Here is a 21,619-nt window from a genome sequence, read left to right on the forward strand (position 1 = left end):
ATATGGTCCCTGGGTTCCCTTTATTGGAACTATGTTCCTTTTTATTTTTGTTTCGAATTGGTCGGGTGCTCTTTTACCTTGGAAAATTATAGAGTTACCCCATGGGGAATTAGCAGCGCCCACGAATGATATAAATACTACTGTTGCTTTAGCTTTACTCACGTCAGCGGCATATTTTTATGCTGGTCTTAGCAAAAAAGGATTGAGCTATTTCGAGAAATATATTAAACCAACTCCAATCCTTTTACCAATTAACATCCTAGAAGATTTCACAAAACCATTATCGCTTAGCTTTCGACTTTTCGGGAATATATTGGCGGATGAATTAGTCGTTGTTGTTCTTGTTTCTTTAGTCCCCTTAGTAATCCCTATACCGGTCATGTTTCTTGGATTATTTACAAGCGGTATTCAAGCTCTTATTTTTGCAACATTAGCCGCAGCCTATATAGGTGAATCCATGGAGGGTCATCATTGAATTGACTCTTTTTGGAAATAGTATTTTTTTTTTTTGCAGCTTAGCTCAATTCATGCATGGTTCCAGATAATCTGCTTGGTTGCAAAAAAATAGTTAGAAATGCGTATGAATATATAGCCTAGAGTTGTAGGAGAGAGAATAGAATAGACTATATTATGGAATTTTCAAAGTATATATGCATTAAGGAGGGTGGAGTCAGGCTAGATCTATACTATAATATCCTTAATGTCTATAAGTGGAGTCCTCTTTTATGCAGGTTTCCACTTTAAGCAATGATTTTAGAATCCGATTCAATAGAAAATGAGAAAATATGCAAACAAAATAGAAGAAACAAATGTATATATATAGGATATTATATTATATATTCCTAGGTTAGATTCATTATCTAATCCGATATATGGATATGGAATTCCCTTCTATGTAGTTCGGACAATTCACATTATCATTTCAATTTGATTTCAATTTGTACTTTTTAGTTACTTTACTTCTCCCCAATAGAGCTTAGAAGTAAGAATTTATTGGTTGATTGTATCCTTAACCATTTCTTTTTTTTGACACGAGGAACTACTCACCATGAATCCACTAATTGCTGCTGCTTCTGTTATTGCTGCTGGATTGGCCGTAGGGCTTGCTTCTATTGGACCTGGAGTTGGTCAAGGTACTGCTGCAGGACAAGCTGTAGAAGGTATTGCGAGACAGCCAGAAGCAGAAGGTAAAATACGAGGTACTTTATTGCTTAGTCTAGCTTTTATGGAAGCTTTAACAATTTATGGACTAGTTGTGGCACTAGCGCTTTTATTTGCGAACCCTTTTGTTTAATCTTAAAAAAAAAATTCTTTCGATTTCGATTAGATACTTTTTTCTTTTTTTAGTAAATTGGTATTTGCTTCCACAATTCCAATTATATCAATACTTTATTTAATTTACTCCTATTTATTACTCCTGGAATTATCTATTTATCGGGACAGATAATACCCCATTCTAGGAAGGGCTGAGTTGAGTATTATTAATTTAGAAGATATGCTCACCTTCTTATTTCCCGTCCTTAGTTTAGGAAAGTGGAAAGTTTTTTCCTTTTATTTTAGGAATTTTGGGAACAGAACATTTCAACAAAGGAAGTCTTTCACCGGTCAAACAAGACGTAAGACTTAATCTAAAAGAAATTACTAGATTGAATCTATTTGCATTAAAAAAACCGATCAAAAAAGGGCGAGCGAAGTAAGTGATCGAAAAACTTTGTTCTTTGTTCGTCCTATCTATAAGAGGAGAGCATATGAAAAATGTAACCCATTCTTTCGTTTTTTTAGCTCACTGGCCATCCGCTGGCAGTTTCGGGCTTAATACCGATATTTTAGCAACAAATCTAATAAATCTAACTGTAGTGGTTGGTGTTTTGATTTTTTTTGGAAAGGGAGTGTGTGCGAGTTGTCTATTTCAAGAATAGATTGGATCTATCCGGCTGCACTTTATAATATTTTTTAGTATTTTTCGGATAAATAAGAAAAGGGTGCACGATCTCGACGAATTACTTCTGAATAAATTCAGAAATCATATGGAAGAACCATAGCATTTCGCGACTCATTGGTAAATCAACTTTGATTCTCTATAAACCAAGAATGTGAGACCATTAACACGGTTAAAGCTAAACTGCTTGAAGTCCAGGCAAAAAGAGGTACTCTTTCTACAACTATATTAGTATTAGTACCAATTTAAACGGGAAATAGCTAATGTAAAATTTATCTGATATAGAACACTCATATCGATAAAATGGTTTGAACTATTTACTAGAAAAAAAAGGGGGCACCCTGCCCTTTTTTAACCAATGCCGAATCGACGACCTATGTATAAAAAAGAGAAATTTTTTGGATTTGAAGAAAAAAAAAATAAAAAAGAATTCTATTAATTTTCATTTTCCATTTATTTAGTTAGTTTTTCTTAATGAAATTGAAATTATTAACTAGAGGGCAAATAAAAATAAAGAAACAACTTTGCTGACCATGATATATTTTTATCTAGGCGGAAGAGTCCTCTTAATATTTATCTAGTCTTATATAGGTTTCGGTATATTGAAATATAAACATAAAAAAGAAGATAGAGGATAGGCTCATTACTTAAAAAAAAGATATGGAAATAGCTATAGAAAAAAAAAAAGGAGCGTGAGAGCCAAATGAATCGAAAGATTCATGTTTGGTTCGGGAAGAGATCATAAAAGTTGTAAACTTACAAAATAATCTACTTTCATTAAAAGATTTATTAGATAATCGAAAACAGAGGATCTTGAGTACTATTCGAAATTCAGAAGAATTGCGTAGAGGGACCATTGAGCAACTCGAAAAAGCTCGGATTCGATTACAGAAAGTCGAACTAGAAGCGGATGAGTATCGAATGAATGGATACTCTGAGATAGAACGAGAAAAAGCAAATTTGATTAATGCTACTTCTATTAGTTTGGAACAATTGGAAAAGTCTAAAAACGAAACCCTTTATTTTGAAAAACAAAGGGCAATGAATCAGGTCCGACAGCGGGTTTTCCAACAGGCCGTACAAGGAGCTCTAGGAACTCTGAATAGTTGTTTGAATACCGAGTTACATTTCCGTACGATTCGTGCTAATATTGGCATTCTCGGGTCCCTGGAATGGAAGAAATAATTAAATTAATTAGGCCTTGAACTTCTACTTTCGTTTAGAATTTAGGCATTATTTTTCCCCTTGCTTCCGAAAAAAGAGTCAAGAAACACTAATGGCAACCCTTCGAGTCGACGAAATTCATAAAATTCTCCGCGAACGTATTGAACAATATAATAGGAAAGTAGGGATTGAGAATATAGGTCGCGTAGTTCAAGTGGGGGATGGGATTGCTCGTATTATAGGTCTTGGTGAAATAATGTCAGGTGAATTAGTCGAATTTGCAGAAGGTACTAGGGGTATTGCTCTGAATTTGGAATCCAAAAATGTTGGGATTGTATTAATGGGCGATGGGTTGATGATACAAGAGGGAAGTTTTGTAAAAGCAACAGGAAGAATTGCTCAGATACCCGTGAGTGAGGCTTACTTGGGTCGTGTTGTAAATGCTCTGGCTAAACCTATTGATGGGAAAGGCGAAATTATAGCTTCCGAATCTCGCTTAATTGAATCTCCTGCTCCAAGTATAATTTCCAGGCGTTCCGTATACGAACCTCTTCAAACAGGGCTTATTGCTATCGATTCGATGATCCCTATAGGGCGCGGTCAGCGAGAGTTAATTATTGGGGACAGACAGACTGGCAAAACAGCAGTAGCCACAGATACAATTCTCAATCAAAAAGGGCAAGGTGTAATATGTGTTTATGTAGCTATCGGTCAAAGAGCATCCTCCGTAGCTCAAGTAGTAACTACTTTCCATGAGGAGGGGGCCATGGAATACACTATTGTAGTAGCTGAAATGGCGGATTCACCTGCTACATTACAATACCTCGCTCCTTATACGGGAGCAGCCCTGGCTGAGTATTTTATGTACCGCGAACGGCATACTTTAATAATTTATGATGATCTCTCCAAACAGGCACAAGCTTATCGCCAAATGTCCCTTCTATTAAGAAGACCTCCCGGACGTGAGGCTTATCCAGGGGATGTTTTTTATTTGCATTCACGCCTTTTAGAAAGAGCCGCTAAATTAAATTCTCTTTTAGGCGAAGGAAGTATGACCGCTTTACCAATAGTTGAGACTCAATCTGGAGACGTTTCCGCCTATATTCCTACTAATGTAATCTCCATTACAGATGGACAAATATTCTTATCTGCGGATCTATTCAATGCCGGAATTCGACCCGCTATTAATGTGGGTATTTCTGTTTCCAGAGTAGGATCCGCGGCTCAAATTAAAGCCATGAAACAAGTAGCTGGCAAATCAAAATTGGAACTAGCGCAATTCGCAGAGTTACAAGCCTTTGCACAATTCGCCTCTGCTCTCGATAAAACAAGTCAGAATCAATTGGCAAGGGGTCGACGATTAAGGGAATTGCTTAAACAATCCCAGGCAAATCCTCTCCCAGTGGAAGAGCAGATAGCTACTATTTATACCGGAACAAGAGGATATCTTGATTCGTTAGAAATTGAACAGGTAAATAAATTTCTGGATGAGTTACGTAAACATCTAAAAGATACTAAACCTCAATTCCAAGAAATTATATCTTCTAGCAAGACATTCACCGAGCAAGCGGAAATCCTTTTGAAGGAAGCTATTCAGGAACAGCTGGAACGGTTTTCTCTTCAGTAACAAATAAATTTTGCATGTCTACTCTTGTTAGTAGAATAGGAATCGTTGAGAAAGCTTTTTCATTTGAATCATGCAAAAAAGTTTTCTTTGTTTTTAGTTTAGTATAGTTATTTAAAGAATAGATAGAAATAAGATTGCGTCCAATAGGATTTGAACCTATACCAAAGGTTTAGAAGACCTCTGTCCTATCCATTAGACAATGGACGCTTTTCTTTCATATTTTATTCTTTCTTTTATTTTTTTGCTTCTTCCGAGAAAAAACTGTTAGACCAAAACTCTTTTAGGAAATCAAAAAATCCAGATACAAATGCATGATGTATATATTATATCATGCATATATCATAAAGAAGGAGTATGGAGGCGGTAGTGGGAATCGAACCCGCAACCCCAAGGTTATGAGCCTTATGAGCTACCAAACTGCTCTATACTCTTAAACTAAAGAGGGGTAACTAGTGGATAAAAGAGGGTTGGATACGCCCCTCTACCAATATCTATACAAATAGAATAGTCCATTTATACAGAATGGTAAAGAGGGCTCCTCTATGATTATCAATTCCAGAAATCCATACAAATACGAAAGGGTATTTTATCCTTACCAACTGGATCTTGTTGCACCCGGTAACAAACATTCATAAACCATTTCTCGAAGTACGTGTCCGGATAGCCCAAAATGTCGATAGTTAGCTCTAGGTCTTCCGGTCAAAAAACAACGTCGATGAAGGCGTGTAGGTGCACTATTACGCGGTAGGGATTGCAATTTTTCTCGCATTTTCGTTTTTTCACTCAAACTCAAGGGAGAAACTTTGCTTCTTATCTTTTTTTTTAAAGATTGACGAATCAAATGATATTTCTGTTCTAATTTCTGCCGCTTCTTCTCCCTCTGAATCAAACTTTTTTTTGCCATAATGTGTCGTTGCTATTATTACCAAGTATACGGTTCTAATCCTAGATGGAAAAATAAATAGAAAAAGAAATCTAAAAAGGCAGATCCTCCCTCTCTATCAAGAGTAATGAACTAGGTGCTGATACAGTACAAAAAAACAAACTAAATTAACCAAACTTGCCTGATGTTGAGGCAATCAAGAAAGCTGCATAAGTGAATATATAACCCACGGAAAAGTGAGCTAATCCAACCAATCTTGCTTGCACAATGGAAAGAGCCACGGGCTTATCTCTCCAGCGAATTAAATTAGCTAAAGGTGTGCGTTCATGAGCCCATGCTAAAGTCTCAATTAATTCCTGCCAATACCCCCGCCAGGAAATTAAGAACATAAATCCAGTAGCCCAAACAAGATGTCCAAATAAGAACATCCACGCCCATACCGATAAACTATTCATCCCAAAAGGATTATATCCATTGATAAGTTGTGAAGAGTTTAACCATAGGTAATCTCTTAACCATCCCATCAAATAAGTGGAGGATTCATTAAATTGTGAAACGTTGCCCTGCCATAATGTGATATGTTTCCAATGCCAATAAAAAGTAACCCACCCAATGGTATTTAACATCCAGAAAACTGCCAAATAAAATGCGTCCCAAGCAGAAATATCACAAGTACCGCCGCGCCCTGGGCCGTCACAAGGAAAACTATATCCAAAATCCTTTTTATCTGGCATTAATTTGGAACCGCGTGCATCTAAAGCGCCCTTTACTAAAATCAATGTAGTTGTATGCAAACCTAGAGCAATAGCATGATGAACCAAGAAATCCCCAGGTCCTATTGTTAAGAAAAGCGAATTACTATTCTCATTAACAGCATTCAACCATCCGGGCAACCATAGGCTTCGACCCGCATTGAAAGCGGGGCCATTCGTTGAAGATAAGAGTATATCGAACCCATATGTCGTCTTGCCATGAGCAGATTGTATCCATTGGGCAAATATAGGTTCGATCAAGATTTGCTTTTCTGGAGTACCAAAAGCAAGCATGACGTCGTTATGAACATAAAGGCCCAAGGTATGGAATCCTAGAAAGAGGCTAGCCCAACTTAAATGAGATATGATAGCTTCTTTATGGTCTAACATTCTTGCCAATACATTATCCTCATTCTGTTCCGGATTGTAATCCCTAATGAAAAAAATAGCTCCATGAGCAAAAGCCCCTGTCATGATGAACCCTGCAATATATTGGTGATGAGTATATAAAGCAGCTTGAGTAGTAAAGTCTTGTGCTATGAATGCATAAGGAGGTAAAGAGTACATATGTTGAGCTACTAAGGAAGTAATAACCCCTAAAGAAGCTAGAGCAAGACCTAACTGAAAATGAATCGAATTGTTGATTGTGTCATAAAGGCCCTTATGCCCACGCCCTAATCGACCCCCCGGAGGAGTATGCGCTTCTAAAAGATCTTTAATACTGTGCCCAATTCCGAAGTTAGTTCGATACATGTGACCGGCAATGAGAAAAATAAATGCAATAGCTAAATGATGGTGAGCCATATCGGTCAGCCACAAACTTTGTGTTTGTGGATGGAATCCCCCAAGAAGAGTTAGAATGGCAGTTCCCGCTCCTTGAGCGGTACCAAATAAATGATTACTCGAATCAGGGTTTTGGGCATAAAGATTCCATTGACCCGTCAAAAGGGGTCCCAACCCCTGGGGATAGGGTAATACATCTAAGAAATTATTCCATCGAACGTACTCCCCCCTGGATGCGGGAATAGCAACATGAACTAAATGTCCTGTCCAAGCCAAAGAACTTACCCCGAAAAGTCCTGACAAATGATGATTGAGACGAGATTCCGCGTTTTTGAACCACGAAAGGCTTGGTTTCCATTTGGGTTGTAGATGTAACCAACCCGCTATTAAGGACAGCGTAGAAAGAAATAATAGAAAAAGAGCTCCAGTATAAAGATCCTCATTGGTGCGTAATCCTATTGTATACCACCACTGATAAACTCCAGAATAAGCAATATTCACTGGACCAGCAGCACCTCCTCGAGTAAAGGCTTCCACAGCGGGTTGACCAAAATGAGGATCCCAAATCGCATGAGCAATAGGTCTTACGTGTAAAGGATCCTGTATCCATGATTCAAAATTTCCTTGCCAAGCTACATGAAACAGATTTCCGGACGTCCATAGAAAGATTATTGCTAATTGCCCAAAGTGAGAAGCAAAAATGTTCTGATAAAGACGTTCTTCAGTAATATCATCATGACTTTCGAAATCATGTGCGGTAGCAATACCAAACCAAATACGACGAGTAGTGGGGTCCTGAGCTAAGCCTTGGCTAAACCTGGGAAATCTTAATTCCATAATGCCTTTCAAATCCTCCTAGCCACTATCCTACTGCAATAATTCTCGCTAAGAAGAATGCCCATGTCGTGGCAATTCCACCCAGAAGGTAATGGGTTACTCCTACAGCGCGTCCTTGTATAATGCTCAAGGCTCTAGGCTGAGTAGCAGGAGCAACTTTTAATTTGTTATGAGCCCAAACGATAGATTCAATGAGTTCTTGCCAATAACCACGGCCGCTGAATAAAAACATTAAACTGAAGGCCCAGACAAAATGAGCACCTAAGAAAAAAAGACCATATGCAGATAATGAAGAACCATAAGACTGAATGACTTGCGATGCCTGTGCCCACAAGAAATCTCGAAGCCACCCATTAATCGTAATGGAACTCTGTGCAAAGTTTCCCCCTGTAATATGAGTTACCACCCCTTGATCACTTATAGTACCCCAAACATCCGACTGCATTTTCCAACTGAAATGGAAAATGACTACCGAAATTGCATTGTACATCCAGAATAAACCTAAGAAAACATGATCCCAGGCGGATACTTGACATGTTCCCCCTCGGCCAGGCCCATCGCAAGGAAAGCGAAAACCTAGATTTGCTTTATCGGGTATCAAACGGGAACTCCGAGCAAATAAAACACCTTTCAAAAGTATTAATACAGTCACATGTATGGTAAATGCATGAATGTGATGGACTAAAAAATCTGCGGTTCCTAATGGAATAGGTAACAAAGCCACTTTGCCACCTACTGCTACTAACTCGCCGCCTCCCCACGTTAAGCTAGTACTTGTTGTTGCACCAGGAGCTGTTACGCCAGGCGCAGTAGCATGGATATTTTGTACCCATTGAGCAAAGATAGGTTGTAATTGTATGGCAGTATCCGAAAACATATCTTGTGGACGGCCTAAAGCACTCATGGTATCATTATGAATGTACAAGCCAAAACTGTGAAAACCTAGAAATATACATACCCAGTTAAGGTGGGATATGATTGCATCGCGGTGTCTAAGGACGCGATCTAATAGATCGTTGTATCGAGTAGTTGGATCATAGTCTCTTACCATAAAAATTGCTGCATGTGCAGCAGCACCGACTATTAGAAATCCGCCAATCCACATGTGGTGTGTGAACAAGGAAAGTTGTGTACCATAGTCAGTAGCTAGGTATGGATAGGGAGGCATAGAATACATATGATGAGCTACAACAATGGTTGTAGAGCCTAGCATAGCTAGGTTAAGAGATAATTGAGCATGCCATGACGTTGTTAAGATTTCATAAAGACCCTTATGGCCTTGTCCTGTAAATGGGCCCTTGTGAGCCTCCAAAATATCTTTAAGTCCATGGCCAATACCCCAATTGGTCCTATACATATGACCTGCGATTAGGAAAAGAATAGCAATAGCTAAATGATGGTGCGCAATATCGGTCAGCCAGAGACCACCGGTTACTGGATCTAGTCCTCCGCGAAAAGTCAGAAATTCTGCGTATTTGGACCAATTTAAAGTGAAAAAAGGGGTTGCTCCTTCGGCAAAACTAGGATAAAGTTGAGCCAAAAGGTCCCGATTCAAGATAAATTCATGAGGAAGTGGTATCTCTTTAGGATCCACCCCAGCGTCAAGAAATTGGTTAATTGGTAAAGATACATGAATTTGGTGCCCCGCCCAAGAAAGAGACCCAAGTCCTAATAATCCCGCTAAGTGGTGATTCAACATGGATTCTACATCTTGGAACCAGGCCAATTTGGGAGCGGCTTTGTGATAATGGAACCAACCAGCAAAAAGCATTAACGCTGCAAAAATCAATGCACCAATTGCAGTACAATAGAGTTGTAATTCACTAGTTATTCCAGATGCTCGCCAAAGCTGAAAAAAACCAGAGGTTATTTGGATTCCTCGGAAACCCCCGCCTACATCACCATTCAATATTTCTTGCCCTACTATAGGCCAAACTACCTGAGCACTGGGTCCAATGTGAGTAGGATCACTTAGCCATGCTTCATAATTGGAAAAACGGGCGCCATGAAAGTACATGCCACTCAACCAAAGAAAGATAATGGAAAGTTGCCCGAAATGAGCACTAAAGACTTTTCGAGAAATCTCCTCCAAATCACCAGTATGACTATCGAAATCGTGAGCATCAGCATGTAGGTTCCAGATCCAAGTGGTAGTATCAGGGCCCTTAGCTAGTGTTCTTGAGAAATGGCCGGGTCTGGCCCATTCCTCAAAAGATGTTTTTACAGGATCCCTATCCACAACAATTTTTACTTCTGGTTCCGGCGAACGAATAATCATTAAGTCCTCCTCTTTCCGGACAAGACATACAAAGAGACCCGCCAACTGTCTTTTTAGTGAATCTTTGAAAGATATATATTTTGAAAGATAGATTTTGAAAGATAGATTTTGAAAGATAGATATTGTGATTAGTTCTTTTCTTTACTATCTACCATCCTTCTATTTTTTTTTTAGTTATTCACTGGAGCAATTATATATTGAAGTCAATCCGAGGCAAGTGTTCGGGTCTATTATGACATAAAGATTAGGTGCCTAACGGACATTGTTTATCTTGAAAAACAAATATTTCTCGACGTAAGAAAAAAATCTTTTTTATTTTTAATTTAAGAAACTAGTGTATTTTTTTTGAGGGCATAAGCTCCTATCTATATCTACTTTCCTTGAGCATAATATAGGGTTTTTTATTTGATTCTAAATTCCAAGATAACTCATTAGAATTATTAATAAGATGGTCCTAATATATTAGCAATATTTAGATTGCCCCCTCTTTTTATTCACTTTATTACTTCTATTCTAGACCCTATCCCTATGGTTTATTCTTATGAAATATCATATAAAATAGAAGGTATAAGAAATGGATATAATGAAATTCTTGATTCGATCTTACGACCTAATTTATTTGATTAATGGATCAACAACCAAACCACCCATTTTATGAAAAAGAAGGAGCATGGTCTTATTCAAATTCAAAGCGCTTCGTAATCTTCAACCAGTTCTGTGCTTCAATATAATTTCCCGGAGTAAGCGCTATAGCTTGTTTCCAATATTCAGCAGCTTGATCAAACCAAGCTTCCGCAATTTCCGAATCACCCTGTAGAATGGCCTGTTCTCCTCGGTCGGAATAGGAAGTTCCTTCCCTTAGAACCGTACTTGAGAGTTTCCTACCTCATACGGCTCAGAAATTGCTATCTGAATTTCCCCTATCTTAACTGAATTCGATTTATCAAAAATCGATCCAATTTGTTCTTGGGTTAAGCAGAAGAAATTAATTACCTAAGTTTCAAACCCTAATTTTTATCAATAATCAGTTTGATCTTTTTTCCCACCTTCAGAAGAATGAAGCATAGATAGATATAGAGCCTTCGTTCAAATTTTCTGAGAGGTAACTATCCCGGTTTCATATATGAAATCTCTATAGAATCCTTGAAAAAGACTTTTTTCCATAAGAAAGAAAAAAGAACTTACTATCTTTGGGATCTGATACTACACCGCTGCTTAATCCCTTAGTGGATCGGCTCTATTACATAAGCGGATTCCTAAATTTTGCCCCATATCATGGGATAAGTAAGCAGTTTTTTTTAGTTGTATCGACCCAGTCGCTCACTAATTGATCTTTACGGTGCTTTCTCTATCAATTTGAGAAACTTTATCCATAGAGTAGTAGTATAGGCCATACTTTCTTCGTTTTTTGATTCTCGTGAAGTGTCCTTCCTTCCTACAGCTGATAGGGAAAAATCGTTGTTTTTACGATCCCTATGTAGAAAGCCCTTTTTTTCTAGTATTTACTAGAAAATTTGATCCTCTCTTTTTTTTTTTTCTTTCTATAGTGGAGATAGTCGCACGTAATGACAGATCACGGCCATATTATTAAAAGCTTGCGGTAAGAAGGGGTTTCGTTCTAGTGCCCGGAAATAATATTCCAAAGCCTTTGTATGCTCTCCATTGCTTGTGTGTATAAGGCCTATGTTATAGAGTATATAACTTCGATCATAGGGATCGATTTCTAGTCGCGTAGCTTCATAATAATTTTGCAAAGCTTCCGCATAATTTCCTTCGGATTGAGCCAACATCCGTTACGGTCGTTCATTCTATTCAAAAAATCTCCGTTCCAAAACCGTACATGAGGTTTTCATCTCATACGGCTCCTCCCTTCTGTACATAATAGTACTAAGCGAAATAATCTATAGAATCAAAATAGAATTAGTCCCGTCTCATTATGAACCGAAAGGGGCTGGTATTTTTCCAAGAAATCTCTAGCCAACCTTCCCACAAGAGGTTTTTCTTAACACCAATGAATTCTATTAATGCTAGAGGAAAACGATAGCTCCAATAATTTCTTTGTTCTCAACGCCTCCTATTTAGAGGAATTAGCTACTTCAACGATCTTTGATGGTTATAGGGGTATCCAAAGTACAAACCTGATGGTTGTTTGTTATCCCAACCATTCTTCCCAGCCCTGATACCGATCAGGAAAGGGGTAATTTCTAACAAAGTTTTTCTCTTGTTGATTCCTATTTCTAGGTGTAGTGCTTTTCTCCCCTATGCTGCCTACGGATACTAATAGAGTAGGATTGGCCTGTAATCCATACCATACCATATCCTGTAGGTGTAACCTTTCGCTCAATACTCAAATCTACAATTGAAGTATCTGAAGCCGCATCAATCGAGGATACACGACGGAAGGAATTGTTAGTTCGCCTCACCTTCCCGAAGCGTGGGTTTGTTTGCTTTACAAATTTGGTTCTCTCTATGCCAACCCCCCTCTCTTTTTCGTAAGACTGAGGTATAGGTAGGGCTAAAAAAAAGCAAAAAAAAGAGTCAAATCGCACCATCTCTATAATAAGTAAATGCCTTTTTTTCTCCTGAGGTTGTCGGAATTATTCGCAATAAAATATTGGCTACAATTGAGGAGGTCTTATCAATGAAATTTCCATTTCCACGGGATCTAGGCATAATTCCCAACCCATTCTATATAGAATTGTTTTCATTCCTTCACAAAATAACATAAAAACAAACACATTCGATTCTTATAATTATAAATAGATTGATCCATATGCTCTACTCTAAATCCATATGCTTTAAATGGATAAGAGAGATATGGATTTTCCGCTCAGCTCAAATTGTATCCTTTTCCTTCTGCTTGGACACGAAGAGATATGAAATATTTGACTAAGACTGGATTTCATTCCACTTTCCTATTTCTGAACAACAACTTATGTTATCAACTATTTCGTGTTTTCAAAGTTATTAATTGTCTCATACCCTATTTTTGATTTCGATAGTATGGTGTAGCGTATCTTATGCAAACGGAATTCTAAGGTTTCTTTATTTTATTATGCAATAAGAAGAATTCTTCCATTTTCTTTTTCTTTAGTTGCGGGAAAACCCAAATTAAAACTTTTATTTTATAGCGAGCGCAATTTCTAGTAAAAAATCCTGTATCCTTCCACTTAGATCAAAAGGAATTTTTCCAATAGAACTATGGAACCCCCGAGTGGTTGCGGTTGTACCTGTACTGCAGGAATAAGAAAACTCGCTATTCACTCAGTTTATTTTCCATAATAAGTTATGTAGGAGAGATGGCCGAGCGGTTCAAGGCGTAGCATTGGAACTGCTATGTAGACTTTTGTTTACCGAGGGTTCGAATCCCTCTCTTTCCGTTTTTCTTAATTCATCAACGTTAAGGATCACAATGTATCAAATCAAATAACAATTTTTTCCAGCAATAATATAATATCTTATATTATCTTATTTTGATTTAATAGAAATTAGAAATTCTCTATAGCAAATTACTGTGGTATGTAAAATACACATAGAGGAAAAAAGAAAAAAGGATCCTAATCCTAGGGTTAATCAATTTTAGCTAGTTGATGGGAAAATACAAATTAATGGTAATGGTCTTAGGGCGATTTAGTTCGGGGAAAGGGGAAGGGGAAGAAAATTCTATGAACCTTTCCTTTTTTCGTTAAGTTCAAGTCTGACGAGAGTAATATTCTACAACTAACAACTCATTTATTTTGAGACCGACCCACTTCCTATCTAGGATTTTATTTACTAGTCCTTTATATTCCAACGTGTCAATCGCCAAATGCTTTGGCAATTTCCCCGGGTCCGATGAAGCAATATAATTTTGAACCAGACCTTTTGATCTTTGGTTATCTTTCGTAGTAATAATATCTCGGGGTTTGCAACGAAAACTTGGTATATTGACTATACGACCATTAACTAAAATATGTCTATGGTTGACTAATTGGCGGGCCCCAGGAATGGTTGAAGCCATACCCAATCGAAAAAGGATATTATCCAAACGCATTTCAAGTAATTGTAGTAAAACCTGGCCTGTTGACCTTTTTGCTTTTCCAGCGATATGTACATATCTAAGTAATTGTCGTTCTGTCAGACCATAATGAAAACGCAATTTCTGTTTTTCTTGAAGACGAATACGATATTGCTCCTTTTTCCCAGAATTGAATTTTTTTTTAAGATTACTTCCGGATTTAGGTGTTTTTCTAGTGAGTCCTGGTAAAGCTCCCAGACGGCGTATTTTTTTTAAACGAGGTCCTCGATAACGGGACATGAAGACTCCTTTTTTTATTTTATTGAAATTTCATTTTACACAATTAATTTCATTGTATTTACATTACAGAATACATCGAAATTAAAACTGAATTAAACTACAGGATAAACAGAGTAAAATCAACTAAAGTACCCCAAAAAATGGAATTTCATCAAAATCTTTTTTTTTTGTATATATATTATTTATTTTATTGTTTTGTATCTAGCAAAATTGTAAGGTAAAAAACATAAAAGATCCTGGATTCTCCATTTAATTCGGAAAAAAAGAGATTCTTGTTCGTAGAACATCGATAGAGAAAAAAAAGCCGACTATCGGATTTGAACCGATGACCCTCGCATTACAAATGCGATGCTCTAACCTCTGAGCTAAGTGGGCTTACATAACGGAAATAGTGTAACAAATAGAAATAGGTATAGTATAGGAAATCCGTAAAATCTCAGATATTAGTTATTAATCTTAGCTATTAACTAGTTCTAAATTTGAAGTTATACTTATAAAAATAAAAAAATACTAAAACTTCTTAAAGATAAAGTTAGCTTGATATGCTTAACTATAGAGATATTAAAAAATAAAATTATAGAATTTATTGGTATTTTCATTCGATCATTATAGACTTTATTATTTGTTAATAATTTGAGGATTAATATTTCACTAAGGGGAACATAGAGTCAGAGTAAATAAAATTGCTAATTCTGATTAGAAAAAAAGAATAAATATCAAGCGTTATAGTATAATTTTGAATACTATAAAAAAGTAAGACGGGAGGTGGGGGAGATAAAAACTTTTGGATATATTGATTCGGATTGAATTGCAAATACATCAAGGATAGAATCAATTCAATTCTGAATTGCAATAAGCAAGCGAGGTCTCTCAAATAGAGTCGAACTGAACTGCTAGACTACGTTGAGTGATGAACTCAATGATTCAAAAAAAAAACTAAGAGATGGATGAAATTACACAAGGAATCCTGGTCTCAAAGAAGAGGGAAATGGGGATATGGCGAAATCGGTAGACGCTACGGACTTGATTGTATTGAGCCTTGGTATGGAAACCTGCTAAGTGGTAACTTCCAAATTCAGAGAAACCCTGGAATTAAAAAAGGGCAATCCTGAGCCAAATCCGTGTTTTGAGAAAACAAGGGGTTCTCGAACTAGAATACAAAGGAAAAGGATAGGTGCAGAGACTCAATGGAAGCTGTTCTAACGAATCGAGTTAATTACGTTGTGTTGTTAGTGGAATTCCTTCTAGTTCTAAATTAGAGAAAGAGGGGTTTTATACCTTATACATTTAATAAACACGTATAGATACTGACATAGCAAACGATTAATCACAGAACTCATATTATATTCTAATTATAATATAGGTTCTTTATCTTTTTTAAAAATGAAATTAGAAATGATAATGATTATGAAATAAAAAACTCATATCATAATTTTTTTTTTTCATTATTGTGAATCCACTCCAATCGAATATTGAATAATCAAATTCTTCAATTAAAATTCAAAGTTTTCGAGATCTTTAAAAAAGTGGATTAATCGGACGAGGACAAAGAGAGAGTCCCATTCTACATGTCAATACTGACAACAATGAAATTTCTAGTAAAAGGAAAATCCGTCGACTTTATAAGTTGTGAGGGTTCAAGTCCCTCTATCCCCAAATCCTCTTTTATTCCCTAACTATACTATATTATTATTATTTATCCTCTTTTTTTTTTTCTTTTTATCAATGCACTTTTTTTTCTTTTTATCAATGCAATGGGTTTAAGATTCATTAGCTTTCTCATTCTACTCTTTCACAAAGGAATGCGAAGAGAACTCAATGGATCTTATCCTATTCATTGAATAGATTTCTTTTTTATTAGAGTATCGGCAAGAAATCTTGGTTATTCACTCTATTTTTAAGTTTTATTTAAGTAAACCATGCACAATGCATAGGACTACCCCCCCCATTTTCAAATTTAAAATTTGAAATACTTTAATTAATTTTTAGTCCTTTTAATTGACATAGATACAAATACTCTACTAGGATGATGCACAAGAAAAGGTCAGGATAGCTCAGTTGGTAGAGCAGAGGACTGAAAATCCTCGTGTCACCAGTTCAAATCTGGTTCCTGGCAGAGAAAAAAAAAAAAAAGATCCACCGAATAGGTATTGATCCAAATACCTCGAGATGGATTGTGATACATATTCATTAATAATATTTATTCATCTAAGTGGATAAATCTATAATATAAATATAGAGGCACTTCTTTTTCTTTTTAAAGAAGTTTTAAAATATATCTTTTCTTTATGATAAAGAAGGGGGTGAGATTCCCCTTTATTTTTTTGCGTTTCTTAATTTTGTATTCCGCTATTCCGACGAATATTTTTTTAGTCTTGCTTATCTTTATCTTATCTTATTTTCCTAGTTGTGCTAAGTAATGTGCGCGGTACAAAGTTCCTGGTAGAGAACTTCTTTGAGTCATCCTATTTTTCTGTTCATATGAAGGAAATTAATATGCGATTTTCAAAATAGGGGAATCCAAATGAAACCCTTTTTTTGCTCAGTCTATCTGGAATGCTTTTGTATAATTAGGAATTAATTATAAATAGGTATTCCGTTTCATCTAGGAAAAGAACCTAAAAATATTCCTTGACTTGAATAAAATCTGGAGTTGTGTTGTATAAGTGAGCATGAATTTCTTATCATTCAATGAGCATCTTGTATTTCATAAAAATTGGGGGTTATATAATCCTTACGTAAGGGCCAGCCTATCCAACTTTCAGGCATTAGGATACGTTTAAGGCGCGGATGATTATCATAAGAGATTCCCACCATATCATAAGATTCGCGTTCTTGAAAATCGGCACTTCTCCAAATCCAGAAGACAGACGGAATTCTAGGATTATCCTTTTGGGCAAAGACTTTTATGCAGACTTCTTCTGGATTATCTATACCATATTGTATTCTCGTAAGATGATACACGCTAGCTAAAGATCCACCGGGTGCTACATCATAAGCACATTGGGAGCGTAAATAATTGTAACCATATACATATAAAATGACAGCAATGGAATCCCAATCCCCTGCTTTTATTTGTAAAGTCTCTATTCCTCGGTGATCAAAGCCCAAAGATCTATGAACCACCTCATGTTTGACTAGCCAATTAGATAACCAACCCTGCTGCATTGTCTTCATCTCTCCCTCTTTGTATAAATATTTCACATTTCGGATGCAAGTTTGAAAGATTGCCCTGCTTTTTATTTTTCTACACAAAAGAGCCCCTCTCCTAATTCACTAATTTGTAGGAAGGTACTGAACTTTTGGATTTGAAAAAAGTTTCAGAAGATATATCTAATGTAGATGGTGATTGATAGAGCAATTCTTGCTCATAAGTTCCTGTATGAGTACTGCGCCTAACATAAAGCTTGTGACTGGTAGTAAAACATCTATTTTTATTTTGAGATAGAGTTTGATCCTCAACTATTTCTCGCGATATCTTCTTACGAAGTTTTGTTAGGGCATCTATAACTGCCTCCGGTTTAGGTGGGCAGCCCGGCAAGTAGACATCCACAGGAATTAACTTATCAACTCCCCGAACAGTACTATAGGAATCCGTACTGAACATTCCCCCTGTAATAGTACAGGCTCCCATAGCAATGACGTATTTTGGTTCAGGCATTTGCTCGTATAATCTCACTAAAGAGGGAGCCATTTTCATTGTTACCGTACCGGCTGTTAAAATTAGGTCTGCTTGCCTAGGACTTGATCTTGGTACCAATCCATAACGATCAAAGTCGAATCGTGAGCCTATTAATGAAGCAAATTCAATGAAACAACAACTGGTACCGTATAGAAGGGGCCATAAACTGGAGAGTCTTGACCAATTCGAAAGATCATTTGGTGTAGTTGAAATAACAGAATTGGAACTTGTTTGGTCAAGTAAGGGAAACTCAATCAAATTCATAACTGTCTCAATAGAATCTTTTCCTTCTTTTTTTTTGTCTAAATATTCAGTTAAGACCATTCCAAGGCTCCTTTTCGCCATGCATAAACTAAACCAACAACTAAGATAAGCACGAAAATCAAAGCTTCGATAAAAACGGATACACCCAATACGTCGAAACTCATTGCCCAAGGGTATAGAAAGACGGTTTCCACATCAAAAACAACAAAAACGAGCGCAAACATATAATAGCGTATTCGGAATTGTACCCAAGCCCCTCCCATGGGTTCTATACCCGATTCATAACTAGAAAGCTTCTCTGGTCCTTCACTAACCGGGGCTAAAAGTCCTGAAATCGAAAATGCCAAAATAGGAATAAGGCTTGCTATTATTAGAAATGTCCAAAAAATATCATATTCGTGAAGCAGAAACATAATGTACTCCCATTAATGTGGAATAGGCGGAACTTAAATTAGTCAATTCAATTCAGCATTGTCAATTTATCCAGAACTTCTCTCTTTTCCTCGGTGAAACAAGAATCTTTTTTGTTCAAACAAAAGCGCTTAGTTTAAGTTTAGCCTTTGTTTCCTCTGTGCTGCATCTTCTTTAAAGATTCATCCAATGGAATCCCAACTCCCTTTCTTTTGGATTTCCATTCTATTTAGATATGGTGTATGTAGATCTAATTCTTATATAAAGAAAACTTTCTCGTTTCACTTTGTCTCGCTTTCTCTAGAATCTCTAGAAAAAAGAATAGCTCTATCCTTTATTTAATATTTAATAATAAAATAATAAGAGACTATTAAATAAAAATGAGAATACTACTAAATTAGAACCTAATTAAGATAGTAGGACTAATCTATGCAGTATAATTAATGAGAAGTAATACTATAAAATAAAAATAAAGAACTCTATTTCAGAACTATGAGACAGAATATTCTGTTTTCTTATTTACTCTTTACTTTATTTTTTCTATTTAAAGTTGATCAATTTACATAATGTATCTATAAACAAAGTAATAAATATACTTAAAACAAAGTAGGAATTCGCAAAATGGATAAAATCATTGCAGTTATTATAGGGAAGTCTAGAGATATCCTATTTGAAGGAGGACGGGATTCAAATCAGGGAAAGGATCCTTTCTTCTATTGATTTGATAGAAATTCGTTTTTCTTTTCCTGTCTGTATGATTTTGATTTTCGATGAATGAGCCTTTGGTAATGCTTTTATCTCTATTCTATGTCGCAGGCGCCTATCCAGTCTATAAACAAATACTAATGAGAAAATGAAAACTATACTAAACTAAAGAAAACATAGGATAGAGATCCTAAAATCTAAAAAAGGGCATATTAGGGCTATACGGATTCGAACCGTAGACCTTCTCGGTAAAACAGATCAAACGGATTATTATCGAAATGATTTGAACTGTTTCAAAGACCCAACATGCATTTTTTTGCATTGGGCTCTTTCATAAACTGATTTAAAGATCAGTTAGTCCACCATAGTTTTTCTTTACGGAAAGATAATGAGATGGCTCCCTGTGCTCTGATTGATTTTTTGTATTATGATCTATCTAGGAGCAATACCAAAGTGTTTCAAAGGAGGATTACCTTGACTTAGGTCTGCCTCCGGTCTAAATTAAATCAACCTAAGTGAAATGGAGTCTCTATCGTTCCACTGCAAGAGTTAACTATGAGACTTCATACACCTTAAAGTTCATAGAACGAAAAGAAGTTTTTTGGAGGCCCTTATCCTCATTACGCCTAGCATTTAGTGGGCTGGATATTTACCTTATCAACTAGCAAATCCATAAGGGTTCTATTTGATTAGGCACCTGAATTGGCACCTGAATCGGACTGAACCGACTGTTTGTCAGGCTACTGTTCTCCTATTCTCTCGAATCTATGAAGTAAGACATTGATTTTGCAATAAGATCGATTATGTTCATTGCATAATAAGCTCCTTTGAAAAGCATTGGCGCACGTGTAAACGAGTTGCTCTACCGAACTGAGCTATAGCCCTTATCAGAGATATCTTAACATATAGATAATTTCTTGTCAAGATGAATATTTTCTAATGCCAGAGGATACCCCTTTGATCTGTATCTGTTTAGTATTTAGTTTAGTATTTAGTATATAACAGACCAATAACAGAGCGGTATTGCTTAGAAAAGGGATTCAATATATAATCGATCGAAGTAATGGGTCTTCCTTTGTGGTGATAAATTGCCTACTTAACTCAGTGGTTAGAGTATTGCTTTCATACGGCGGGAGTCATTGGTTCAAATCCAATAGTAGGTAAGTAGGTAGAAAAATTACTAGATAGCATTGGACTTACTTCGCTTCGCTATCTAATAACTTTTTCTACCCCTCTTCCCTTTTTCTTTGTATCAACTATAAACCACTGGATTGTCTTCAATTGGATGGGGGAATCCAATTGACAGCCTCGATTCGTATCCTAGCTCGTCTGAGAGCGAGCTTCGCTTCAACCAAATCTTTCGTACCCTCAGCTTTACTCAAGTTAGCTTCGGCTATTTCAAGTGCCTTTTGAGCTTCTTCCGGATCAATATCACTACCCAGTTCCGCATCATTTCCTAAAATGATGATCTCATTATTAACTATTCTCGCAAAACCGCTCCACAGAATCGCTGTTAACCATTGGTCGTTGAGGAGGCGTATTCTCAAAGGACCCATATCTACTGCTGTGTTAATGGGGGCGTGGTTTGGTAATACGCCAATTTGGCCACTATTAGTGGATAAAATGATTTCTTTCACTTCACAATCCCAAATAATTCGCTTAGGAGTCAGTACATAAAGATTTAATTTCATTTCTTCGATTTGTTCTCCTCTTCTAAGGTTATAGCTTTCGTGCTAGCTTCATCGATGTTACCCACCAAATAAAAAGCCTGTTCAGGTAGGCCGTCTAATTCTCCGGAAAGGATTAGTTGAAATCCCCTAATAGTTTCCGCAAGAGCAACATACTTTCCTGGAGAACCAGTAAAAACTTCTGCCACAAAGAACGGTTGTGATAAGAAACGCTCAATTTTTCTTGCTCTTGCTACAGTTAAACGATCCTCTTCCGATAATTCATCCAAGCCAAGAATTGCGATAATGTCCTGAAGTTCTTTGTAACGT

At 36.6% G+C, this 21,619-nt stretch overlaps 4 non-coding genes across 4 annotated transcripts; 2 read left to right on the top strand and 2 right to left on the bottom strand.

The window, feature by feature from the left end:
- Positions 1–4,865: 4,865 nt before the first annotated feature.
- TRNAR-UCU (transfer RNA arginine (anticodon UCU)) lies at positions 4,866–4,937 on the bottom strand. Its single transcript has one exon. It is a non-coding gene; the product is annotated as a tRNA-Arg (tRNA).
- Positions 4,938–13,556: 8,619 nt separating this feature from the next.
- Positions 13,557–13,643, top strand: TRNAS-GGA (transfer RNA serine (anticodon GGA)). Its single transcript has one exon. It is a non-coding gene; the product is annotated as a tRNA-Ser (tRNA).
- A 1,219-nt stretch (positions 13,644–14,862) lies between these two features.
- TRNAT-UGU (transfer RNA threonine (anticodon UGU)) lies at positions 14,863–14,935 on the bottom strand. The gene has a single exon. It is a non-coding gene; the product is annotated as a tRNA-Thr (tRNA).
- Positions 14,936–16,603: 1,668 nt separating this feature from the next.
- Positions 16,604–16,676, top strand: TRNAF-GAA (transfer RNA phenylalanine (anticodon GAA)). The gene has a single exon. It is a non-coding gene; the product is annotated as a tRNA-Phe (tRNA).
- The last annotated feature ends 4,943 nt before the right edge of the window (positions 16,677–21,619 follow it).

This window comes from Triticum urartu, unplaced genomic scaffold (genome assembly GCF_056163025.1).
Source record: "Triticum urartu cultivar PI428250 unplaced genomic scaffold, HENAU_Tu73 scaffold2, whole genome shotgun sequence".
NCBI classification, from domain to species: domain Eukaryota; kingdom Viridiplantae; phylum Streptophyta; class Magnoliopsida; order Poales; family Poaceae; genus Triticum; species Triticum urartu.